Below are 13,542 nucleotides of genomic sequence, written 5' to 3' on the forward strand. Positions count from 1 at the left end.
TTCCAATCAAGCAAGTAATATCATAAACTCTACATCTATTTCATAACAATAATTTTATTGGCAGAACTTGATACTTATATAAAATAGTAGGCATAAATATTTATTTACAATCGAACATTAAAATTTTATATCCTCAAGCTTATGATTCTACTCTGACTCATTTCGACTAATGAATTTCACTTTTAAATCAACCTACGTATGCTGACCATTACTTTGCCAAAGAGAAAAAAACGATCAAATCATATTAGTTATAACTGGCAAAGAACGTAGGAATTTCAATAATGTTTTTTCAAACATCAGAGTTCGAAGATTAGCTTTTAAACAAATCTCGATCAACAAGATAAAATACCGAAGAATACACATGTTTTGTAATATTCCTGTGATCTCATTCTGCGTCTCTCTTAGATTTTTTTTCTGTTCATACCTATCCACACAGAGATGTCATATCTGATCAAGATAAATGCCTTTGCCATTGGTCTTCATTTTCCTGCTTGTCCGTAAAAAACCCGTTACTAGTCGGCATGTCGGCCATATTTATGCATTAATTGTTATATAAACCCTGTAATCTAATTAATTCTGACTTTTCGTTCGTACATCTGACCGAAAGTTCCGATTTCTTTGTGGTAACTATGTTTTTTTTAAAGTTCAAGGTCAGTTAAAGCAGTTGGGTTTCTCTTAATGGTTAATGTTGGTTAATAAAAAGAACACAACAACCTATCGATTGTGAGTTTTAAGTTTACGTATATTTAAATATTACTATTGTCCCGAAGGTATGCTTCATTATCGTTCTTTAACGATTAATGAAGAATTTGTTTTTGACCTGTGGACTAATTCTTAACATAGTGTGAAATGCCGTACAACCATTAGAAGAGAATGTATGCAGTTGAAATTTACTTCAAACTTCACGTTATTCACTTCATTACTTCGAGAAATATGTAGAAGGTGCGAATCAAAAATATCCAATCTCCAATCATAATTTCCAATTCAATATCAATATTCTATTTACCATATACTAAAGGTCAACAAGAAATATGGCACCTGTGGATAAACATGGACTGTAAGATAATAAATATGATTATACAGATTCGTTATTTCTTAATAATAGGGGTATTTATAAACTTGGTACTTAATGGCAAGATTTTAAAGGTTTTATTTTTAAAATATCGTTGTTTATTGCAAAAAAATATATCAATATCTTTTGTTTACAAATTTTTAAAATATATCAATATTTTTATCGCCGACTGACTAGGGCTCCAATGGGTAAATTGCAAAAGGTCATCTACTTCTCTACTCCCACTACTAATAGTTCACATTGCAAAACCGTATATTTAAAATAAATGGAGAAAAATTAAAAACCGTATTGGCAGCTGACAGAATAGTACATTAAATCAGGAGAAGATAATTCAGAGTGGTATGGTAATTCGGATAAAGTAATAAACCGAATCGGTCAAGCTATATAAGGGACAAAATCCCTTTTGTGTGGTAACCTGAATGATTTCGAAACTAGAAAATTTACAACCTGATATACCTAAGCTTGAAGTATTTCGAATGCGAGATGTAAGGTCAGTTCTTATCCTTATATTAAATTTTTGATGATTTTAGCGCAAATTAAAATCCATAAACCCAAATGGATTCTAAAATATTCTAATATAAATAGCGTTATTAAAATCTCTTTTTATTACAGGAATTTGGCCACACCGAACAAATATATGGAGATTGGAAATCAAATAATTAAAAGTCTATTATTTTTATTCAAATCATCATTATAATGGTAAATTTAATAATATCCACTTAATGTGATTCTTGATCAGGTAATTGTTGATATTTAAAAAATCTTTGTGGTCAAAAGTTAAGAGCCAAATTATTAAATATTAAAAGCACAAAAATTAGGTTAACATAAATATATGCAAACATATTAGTAGGACTGCATATTGTGCAAGTTTCAATAATGATAATGATATAAATACTTCACATAACACAAATATAACTCAAATTTTTGCATGTGGGCCTCTTCAGCCAACGCTCACCGTAGATAATAAATATATAAGCTAATAAATCTATAAGTTGAAGGCGTTTCCAAGTACGATTTAGCCTGGTGTTAGTTGTATTAGTTGAATCGAATTTGTAACTAGTCAACCGTATTAATACATACACTTTCGAGTTATCTCGACTCCCATAAGTACCTCATTTGCATTGCGTTGTTCCATACCGTTAGATATCCGTCGGAATCCGATGACCTATAATTATAAAAAGGAAATAAAAATATATTGGTATAAAAAAGTTACTTTTAACAATTATCACACAAATGTGTAATGTAATTTGAACAACATTGTGTTCTAGTATCATCTAAACTAAATCATCACTTTCTGGTTAACAGGAATTACTCCTATTTAACTCAATATACTGAGCAATGTTTAGTTCTCATCTGGTATACTTTTCTTTAACTTAATTAGAACAATTTTGTTATATAACATTCTCGTTCTGTTCAGTAACAATTTTGAGTGTTGTCTTTATAACTATATGGTTAAATGGCAATGGCAATTAAGACATGAAACTATTGTGTAAAGCTGATGAAGGTTATAAAATTTCAATTAATATTAATAATGACGAAAATGTCCCACAAAACATTATTGGCGAATAGTTCCTACAATATTCGACACGGTAGAGTAATAATGTGTGTATTGCCAAAATAATGAAGCACTGTTTCACATTGTGGACCGTTCTTTTTTATCATTATTTTCCAATGTTTTGATGTCTGAATGGGAAATACTAACATATCAACATTTAGTGAAAAAATATGAATATAATATGTCTTAAAACAATTATAACTAATGACCAGAATATCGTGTAATATCAGAACGTTTAGGACAACCCTTAATGGGTTGGTAACCAGAACAGTGAGCTGCAATAGTGTATCTTTCACAACTCTTGAGGATGACTTTGCTTCTGATGTCCGTCGTTGTTCGCTTTTTTGCAATAGATGTCTTTCAATTTGTTCAATTGACATCAGTAGACATCTGGAGTAATATTTTCATTAGGTGCTAGCAGCTTGTAATCGGCATGAATGCGTAAAGTTCTCCTGGACTAAACCCTACCTTTTGCAATTAGCATTATCATATACCACATAGTAGACTCTATCTTGTCTGATAAGTAATGAAACTGGAATGATGAAACCATTCGAAATGGAATTTTTAGTCAATACATAGCGCTAAACATTTTCCCTCTTTATGGATATTTCCAATAACATTTAAAGGCCTGAAAATAGTTAGCGATTTGGTCTGAAATATCAGTTAGTGTTTGAGCGGAATTTTCATAAGCTGAATCATGTAATTTTATTGTTAATTAATTGTCTAAATCAAATTTCTCCATTGGAAGCTATCTCTATCTTAAAAAGGCACCCGGTATAGATGACATTTCACATGGATTATTGAAAGAACTCCCACGAAAAGCAATCATCATGTTGACATACATATTTAATGCCTGTTTAGGACTGAAGCATGTTTTGGAATGCTTTAAGGTGGCACAATTAATTATGCTCAAAAAACCTGACAAACCTGCAGAACAAGTCGAATCTTACAGACCTATTTCGTTACTACCTGCAATATCAAAGCTACTGGAGAAATTAATATTTAAATTTTGTAATAATAACAGATTTCTAGTTTGCTTTTCGAAATCACCATTCAACAGTCGATCAAGTGCACAGAGTAACTGCGGCCATTGAAAGAGCGGTTGAGGAAAAGGCATACTGCCCTGCAATATTCCTGGATGTCTCACAAGCTTTTGATCAGGTTTGGCATTTGGGATTAATCTGTAAGATGAGCAAATTGTTACCGCGTAACTATTGTCAATTGCTTCAGTCATATCTTTTCGGAAGAAAGTTTGGAATATCGCACGAAATGGCGTTCTCGACATTTAAAACTATTTAGGCCAGAGTTCCACAAGGTAGCCTCTTTGGACCTCTCCTGTATCTGTTCTACACTGATTACATTCCGACAACAAAAGAAACATTACTTGGAACCTTTGCTGACGACACAATTATTATGGCAATCGATATATCTCTGCCTAGGGCAATAAAAAAAATGCAAGTGGCAGTCAACAAAATCTACAAATGGACGAAAGATTGGAAAATTCAAACTAATAGATCCGAATCTGTCCATGTTAATTTTGCATTGTGACAAAATAATAAAAACTTAATTATATCACTCAATGGATGCCCGATTCCTCAAGCAGAATCAGCTAAATACCTTGGAATCCATCTTGGCGGTAGATTAACTTGGAAACATCACGTTAGACAAAGAGCAAGGCACATTAGAGCCAAAATAAAACAACTATACTGGTTAGCCGGAAGATACTCTCATCTTGATCTAAAATCAAAAAGGTTGATCTGTAACACAATTATAAAACCAATTTCGCCCTATGAGGTGCAAATATGGGGTTGCATTAAAAATTCAAATCAACTAGTCATACAACGCTGTCAAAACAAGGTTCTTTGATTGATTACCAATACCTATCGCCACGTAACCAACGAAAAATTGCACGATGACCTGGAAATCAAATGGATTTGCGAAGTTATCCAAGATTTCGCCTTGAAACACGAAAGAAGATTACTAAATCATACTAACGTGGAAGCAATACAACTGCTGGACAGCGCGCAGGACGTCAGGAGATTGAAGCAAACAAAACCATACGAACTTATATACAGTGTATACCTTTAATGTAAACTATAGCTATAAGTTATTATAATTTTATAATTGAGGAATACATATTGATGTATTTTCTCGCACTAGTCTTGCTTGTGAATTATTCCAAGTACATAGGAAAAGTAGTAATAATTAAGATTGTACTAAGCGTATCTAATAAAGATGTTATAAAAAAACATTATTGTCTTCGGACTTATTGATCCCCTAGGGTGTTCTATTATCATCAAAACCACCATTAAACCCTTTAACCTTAAACCTTCAATTGGGATATAATTCAGATCAGCATCACTATAAGCTTTGAAAATTATTTGAGTTTCGGTAGCAGATTTACTCATATCAAACACAACAAAAAAGTAGTAAATGTCTTAAATGCAATTTTGAGTATTCCATATTCTAAAATGGAAAACTGAAAGGAAGGGGACTCAGACTGACTTTAATAAATCAAATTTAGAATTGTATTTAGTTAGATTGTTGTTGTCTATATTAATGCTTCGCAATTTCACCAATAGATATAGCTAATCAAAATATATGTAAACGCTCAATAATAAAAATTATGGTTCTACCACAGACAATATTCCTAAAATTTTAAAACACATTTTATTTAACTGGAAACGACTTTTAACCTCAATACTTGTTTCTACCAATTCAATATATTTTTGTCCCTGGTTGTTGAATTACTAGTTTAATTCAATAAACAATTTTTGAAATGCTGGTCCAAGTTTATAAATGATTCGTTCTTAAATGTGTCAATGATTCACGAAACTGACATCAATTACTTCTTGGATATTCTTAATCTTTCTTTAAATAAAATTAAACTGATTCTTAAGTAAGCACCTTTAAAATACCCGAACTATAGTCGATCATATGGTCCATCTTATTTACAAACTTGACTAATAACTAATCGTTAATATGAACTTATCATGAATATAAACTTATCGTGAATATACGTGAATATTTTTTTCTTATTCCAAAGTAACTAGTTAGAACCAAATCATATTTTAATGATGTCGCTTCAGGTTCGAGATAGAGACATTTTGCGGGCGACAGGGTCCCTAGGATACGAATGGAATTGTCGTAGTTGGTTTAGCTACCGAGGTTTGTGGATAGGTAGGGATTTAATTAAGTTGTTTTCGTGTTCCAAGGTGCCAAGGGAGAATCCTACCTCCTCCTCTTAGAGACGTACCTGTGCTCCATAGAGGCAAACAGGACGGACTAGCATTTTATACAGAGTCGCTTTCTGGGGGATTGAGAGTTTGCTTTTTTTGCAGAGTAGTAGAAATAGTAGGCTGTACACATCATTGCCTTTGCAAACAGCATGCTGTATTTGAGCTGACCACTGGAACCTGCAGTCGAACTGGAGACCGAGGTAGGATACCTTTTGGAGGCAGGGGATAGGGACTTTTTTAATTTGGAGGCGATAAGCGCGGAAGTCCTTCTTACAGTGGAACAGAATAGCCTGAGTTTTGCTCGAGTTAAGCTGCAGCCGCCAGAATTTGTACCACGCAATAGCCTAGTTGAGTTGGATATTTGCGAATCTCTTAGTTGGTCCTATTTAAGCTGGTGTGTATGTCACACCCCCTCTGAAACTATATGGTATCTGACAATCACCTTTTCTTAGAACCAATAGTCCACTTTTAAGGGTTTTGTTCCTTTTCTAAGTAAACTAAAGGCCAGGCAGTGGTAATAAAATCTAAAACACTGTCCTGTCAAACAGACTCAAAATCCAGTCATAAAGCTATAAAAAGGCAGATATTATAAAAAGGGTATCATTTTAAAACTTTACGCTATTTCTATTTTTAAATAAATGGATGTTATTTAGCAGAAAACTGATATTCTGTTTTAAGTCTAAACCTCCTATATAACAATTTATGACCTTCAGAGTGAGTATTAGTGACCTAAACTAGAATAACATTTTATTAAGATTTAACCAATCATAATCAGAAAAGCTTTGATCTATTGACCAGTCCTCTTAATTACAATGCAAGTAACATAATAACTAGTTTTGTAATAAGTTTTAGTTCATATGGTTTCTGTCCTCTTTTTGTCATCGAATTCTTTGTACTCTATTGACGTCATCGCAGCCACATCCGTGCATGATTCGCATGTGTCATTCTACTGCTACACTATCACGCCCTAGAAAAAATCCGAAAACTCACACGTTCACACGTAAATTTTCCACACTTTTTTCCCACCAGTGTTCGATTCCCGAAATGGAACACATCGATTCCTCGTTCTAATTTATATTCAAACGCCACGCCACGCAGAACTATTTAAATTCTCCGACTGGGTATATATTTAATTTGATATATATTACGGAGGTGGTAGCTGGATAATAAAGTTTCAATATTCTGCACCTATATCGGGCCGACAGCGCTGAATACTAAACAATCGTTAATACATTAAAATTCCTACAAATAAATAAATTTGAATTGTACATGTTGTAGAACCGCCTTGACATTTACCATTATATAATCAGTTTGCATTCGGTTCCCAGTAAAAAGAAGATCAATGATCCACGTTTTTTTTCCTCATATTTCTTAGACGCGAAAAACCTGATAAATGCGCGAACTAACAAACCGCATAGATTTATGTCGTAGATTTTGTATTCTTTCGAAACGGTAATCGTTAAATTTAAATAACATGCTCAAATAAGTGATTTTTTACGTTAACACTCCTATGACGCAACTATTTGGAAAATGAACCCACAGCGGAAAAAAGAATCATGATGTACATTGAATCAAGCAATAAGGAATCTATTAGTCTAACGTCATCGCCATTTACAATGTAAACTATTTTTAAAAAGTACCTAAAATATATATATGAGGCTCTTTTCCAGATTTAGAGATTATTTTATCTAAACATAACTACAATAGCTTAATCCAATTAGGCTTTATTCCTTGACATTTAGCCTTTCTCCCACATGGTTACATTTGAAGGTATTAGTGGCAGCATTCAGATATTGTGGGGGGCACTGATTCACGAAAGGCTTGGGTTTATTTTATTTGATAGCGCCCATGTAGAGTCCCAAACTTGCTCTTTTTTCTAACCATTATTTGTGTTTTTTTATATAAACATACAACATATAACTTCCATAAAAAGAACTCTCTTTTGTTTAATCAAAACTATTGGTTTTTAATTTATATTTTATTGGTCCCATTCTCTAGGAAGGAGGTTAGCTTATTTTTTATTTCTGTGCTTTTACACTTTAAAATAGCCCTTATTTTATAATAGCTCCTCCAGAAACCTAATTTATCTAGATTTATAATGGGTGAGAGTGTTTTTGATTAACCATTCATTTGATTAAACTTGGAGTGGTTTGAGCTGTGTCGAGGATATAAAACTGTAAATTTAATGTAATTGTACAGATCAGATTAGATATGTTTAAAAGTAACATTTTTACCAACTAGGGTTATCAGGTCTAGACTTAAGGTGGGCTTAAACCACGGTCTTCGGCATTAAGCCTACCAACTGATGAGTGATCAATTTGGAGATTAGCTCTGAAGACATCCGGTTTAACCCAGCCTAGTCACTAGAGCGACTGGGAACATTTTTTTGGTTTGGTTTTACACTCTTGCCTAAGCAGAGAAATATCCAAAGCAATGAAGCCATAAAATCTACAGTATTTATCTTCTGGTGAGCCAACATACTGGCCCTCATATAGAAATAAAATTCCCGATGCCATAGAACTTTGTGTTACAAAAAATATTGACACCAAAAAGTGTAAAGCTGAATCATGCTTTGATCTATCATCTGATCACACACCATTTATTATATCAGGCAACTCAAATATTATCAACAAAACAAAACCACCCTCTTTGCATAACTCTAAAACCAACTGGCCATTATTTACAGAGAAACCAAATAGGTAAATAACTCTCAATTTACTTCTCATTACTGAAAGAGATACAGAAGCAGTAGTAATAAATATAACAAAAACTATACAAGACTCCGCATGGTAGGCAACTCCTAATAGCGTGACATATTATAATTTTCAATTAATATCATCTACAATTCAACAAAAATTTTCTGAAATCTGAAACCTTCAACCAGGCAACAAAATAGCTGAAAGATCTAATAAATAACGAAAGAAATGAAGGAATTCAAAAATATTTAGAGAACTTAACGCCTACTTCATCTTAAAAAAGTCGAATTGTGGTTGAAAACATAGCGTATCAAAGGAAATGAGACAAAATCTAACCATGCGACATTCACCCTTTGTAGAAAATCTTATCTCTCAGTAAAAATTAATAATTATGAACTTAAATAACTAAGAATGCATTTTGATCGACGTTTAACATGGAAAAAAACATATACTGACAAAACGCAAACTGCTTGGGTTTAAACTAAACCAAATGTACTGGCTGATAGGGCGTAATAATTATGCTTAGATAACAAGGTTTTTCTGTATAAGTCAATACTTAGGCCCATTTGGACCTTTGGTATTGAACTGTGGGGTACTATTAACAGATCTAACATAGCTATCCCCCTGAGGTACCAGAATATTGGTGCGAGTCTTCGTCCATACCTCTTATTACAATTCTCCATTCCCAACAAACTAATTCAGTGCGATATCCCCTTATAATCCATAACGAGTGTGATTCGAAGTATTAATGCATAGTACTATGAAAGACTGTTAGTGTATCCCAATGCAGTCGTCAAACATTTAAATGTGAGCGATGATATGCGTAATCTCAAACGCCATACAAAATAAATATAATAGACACAGTGAGATATAATAATCTCTAGAATAAGTTAGAATAGTATCTAGAATAAGATTTGGATTATAAGTTTGTACAGCAGCTCACTTATTGAAACGATTTCTACATGTCACTATAGTTACATTGTATAACGTAAATCATATAAAAATCGGGCAGATTGTTGACGTTATGTTAGCATATTGATATAAGACAGCTCATTCTGATGCGATTTTAAATATATACCTTATAATTGTGATTATTATTATATTATAATATATTTTCGATGTCGTTAGGCGTTGATTTTTCAGTGGATCACATCCATTTCTTTTAAATCAGATGGTAACAAGTACATAAATCGTGGACGACAGGTAAATGAGCTATAACTTTCTGTGTCTCTAACGGGATGTGAATGAATTAAATGTTAGAGTTGTAAAAATAATCCTGTTCACGCAATATCACACCAATCATATAAGCTTTATGATTTTCCATAAATGTAGGCTAATATTGTGAAATTTTGGTAAATTTTTATCTATTCTCATCAAAATATTAAATACAGTATGAATATAGTACAGAGAACTCAGGATTTCGCGGGAGGTTTATTTCATGTCCATATTTACAGTTCATGTGCTCCCCTACTCACATTGACAAGGGGCTAGATAGGCGCATGCTTTATTGAAAGATAGCGTCATTTTCAGGTATTGAAATAAATTTACTCCAAAGTTTAATTCAAAAAGGTTAGTAAAATTGCTGGATCAAAAATTACACCACCTTTATAGTTCAGTAAATCAAAAGAACTAATAATGTTAGTGGAAATGATTCATTATAGATATTCAGAACAGCATCAGCATGAAATAACTTGAAAATGACAAAAATAGCTAAAACATTACGAATTACAAATACATCTATCTATATCGATGAAATGCAAGGCCAACTCGAAATATATAAATATAAATACGCATGCCCTAGTCTGCGTGCGACTACAAGAATATCCTTTTAGGATTGCACATAATTGCGTATATCGGTAGATAATTGATATTTATCCTAGACAGTTCAATTTATCACGAACCCGTAAAAGTGGCACAGAAATAAACATTGTTTATAATAAATTGTCCTCATTATAAGTCCATTTGTTATGATTTATACGTTTAATTAATCAAAAATGGGTGCAAACATCTAAAGAATGCACAAGGCTGAAATGACCGAAACAATCTACTTTCTTAATCTATTTTATCCGCCAGTGGTTCCGAATCAAAAGCAGATCTATGTCACAACGGATATCTTTTCGATTTCGAAATATGCGCCGATCTATCTTTCATAAAATGTACACACCATTGATTTCTAGAGTGATTAAATCAACACTTGTATTATTACATATCATATTACAATATATATATATATATATATATATATATATATATATATATATATATATATATATATATATATATATATATATATATATATATATATATATATATATATATATATATATATATATATATATTATTCGTATAAAAAGATCCTGACTTCGCTCCAGTGGGACTACCTCGGAAGTGCACTATTTCGAATAAAAAAAATTTGAAACATACATTAAGAAAATATATACAGTCGAACGTAAACCCTCCTCCGTTTTTGAACTCGATTAATGAAAATCCACAGTCCACTGGAAACTATTTGACCAATAAACGGTTAGTACAAGTTGTTTTTGTTTTATTTTGATTTTTATATTAATACTAAAATATGAACTTCTCAAATGGATACACTGTAAATCTTTTTAATTGTTTAAAATCTAATATTATACTTTTATTTTATTTATAGAAGTAATTAAGAATTACGCGGTTAAATAAAGAAAACATTACGTAACTAATAACACCGCACGTGAGCATTAAAGCAAACGTATTTACTGACATAAAATATTCGAATTCACTTTCCAGTTTACGCTCAATTAGGTAAAAGCTACTTGTAATGGCCTTATCTCAACAATAGACAAGTGAAATGGTATGTAAATTACATTATTGTGTTGGTAGACAGTTCGGAATTAAAATGCAAAATTTCTAATATCAAAGTTCACAGAGGATAATTAACGAATGATCAGTGGCGTTTTTCAATGGAATTTAATCGCTACGACTCGCCAAGTTCGTCTGTTGTCCGGTCCAGACGACGAGAGTTATTCCATTATAATTTGATAAATAACTTTTGTGTAAGCAAAATGTTGATACTATGTTTAATGCATTAAAGATTTAGATAAATGTCCGCGATACGGCGCAGGTTTTTTCATCGTCTAACTGGATATATTTAATTTGTCTCCTCTTATTGTCAACACATTTTAAAGTGCGATATACCGGTTTTAATATTTTTTTATTTTATTTCGACATTTAAAAACGATTTTGTTCATTGCTGATTAATAACTGTAAACGTACAATCCATTAGCAATTTATCACAAAGATGAAAGGGAAGGAAAATAAATGGTATTTAAAACTCAATTAAAGTGAATGAAAACATGACGTTTTTATTTAAAGAACAAGGCTTTCTGTTTTTATATTACATTTGAACTGATATTAAGCTTTATTTATGTATTTATATATTTTTTACCAACTGACCTATTCTCTAACCTAAATTATAAAACCAGGGAGTTTCGACCCACATTTCCCCATTGGAACACAGTAAAGATAAAAAGTATTGAAAACTAAAAGCATTAAAATATTAATAAGTGTTTTATAACAAGTTCGGAAGGAAAAGTTGTTTATTGGCTGTATATTGGCCAGGTCTTGTAGAACTTATATAATTTTTCGTTTTAAATAGATTTTTGGGCTACGAAGAAATTCCCAAGATAGTAAATTATGTGAATAGAAAATATTATATAAATCAAAATTATTGCACAAATCTCAATTTATACCAATATTATATATCAAAATACTAACTAGCAATATTTGCAATTTAAAATGTAATCAAATTCTTTCAACTATTTAAAAAATATTTTTAAATTGTTACTGAATGAACTGTTAATTAATATGTTACTTGAATGCCAACTGCAAAAATAATATATTATTAAATAAATGAATTAAATCGAACAAAATTAAACGATCTTGGGCACACTATAATTCAATAAAAAGTCGTTATTAAGTTTACATTTAAAAAATAATATATTTAGTTCTAAAGTCTCCTTTTACCAACTAGGAGTTTATCTGGACTGGACCTGCAGTTTAACGTGGGCTCCGAACCACGGTCCTCAGCTTCAAGCCTACCGTATGGCGAGTGACCAACATTAGAAATCATCCCAGAAGACACCCGGTCTTACCCTGCATGGTCACTAGCGTGACTGGGATGCTTTTTCTTGTTGGATTATACACTCTGGTCTAAGGACAATCACAACAACATACTTTCACAATCATTACCGTCGTCTTGACCTCTGCGGCTTCCAAATCAGATCAGTTAGGTAAATCTTGAATTTATAGTGCTAAAACCTAGATTTAAACTAGATTTCGAACCATGAACTTTGGCCAACGAATATATCCGATTGCTACCTCATATTTAGTATTAACCAGACATTAGTATTAATTTTATAACTTAGACAACTAACATCACAGATTGAAGCCTGCACGTGCTACAAATAAGTATGTGTCGAGATGCTTTAACATGGAGATTACTACCATTAATACCTAAATACCTTAGCACTTAAACATCAAGCAAAGGACTCAATATTGAACAAACTCAGCTGAAAAGAGTTTTTACATTGGATCTGGGGTCGTTAATATCTGGAGCAAACTATTTCTACAATTCGTCTATTTAGTGTGTCTCGATGAGACATTCTTAAATATATATTGGTCGTTTGGAATGGATCATTGGATCAATCCGACTTCGTTAATGAAATTAAATAATTTAACTTATTCTATTTTACTTATCCCATTCATCTAAAATCAATATCGCTTTCGACTCTAACGTCCCTTATTATATAATCCAGTTTGAGTTTTTATATTTCTTTAAATATCCATTTGATTATTTTTATATTATTCTCTAGTTTTTGTTTGCAAATTTGTCTCTATTTTGCATATGAAATTTGAATATGGGAATGCATATGACAATTTCGCTTATTTATTATATTTATATCCTAAACTAAATTCAAAATGTTCAGAAGTTCATCAAGC

The 13,542-nt window shown here is 31.9% G+C and overlaps 1 long non-coding RNA gene across 1 annotated transcript in view; it reads right to left on the reverse strand.

Annotated features, from left to right (window-relative positions):
* The window catches only part of LOC143193492 (uncharacterized), a 237,862-nt gene extending 230,897 nt beyond the window's left edge, over positions 1–6,965 (reverse strand). Inside the window, exons 1-2 of the long non-coding RNA XR_013005033.1 lie at positions 6,698–6,965; positions 2,153–2,237 (exon numbers count right to left, since the gene is read on the reverse strand). This is a non-coding gene — a long non-coding RNA (uncharacterized LOC143193492). The remainder of the gene's footprint in view (positions 1–2,152; positions 2,238–6,697) is intronic.
* Between the last annotated feature and the right edge of the window lie 6,577 nt (positions 6,966–13,542).

The sequence above is a fragment of the Rhynchophorus ferrugineus genome, unplaced genomic scaffold, assembly GCF_030347505.1.
Source record: "Rhynchophorus ferrugineus isolate W39M unplaced genomic scaffold, kcgeb_rfMv2 rfM3, whole genome shotgun sequence".
NCBI lineage: Eukaryota > Metazoa > Arthropoda > Insecta > Coleoptera > Curculionidae > Rhynchophorus > Rhynchophorus ferrugineus.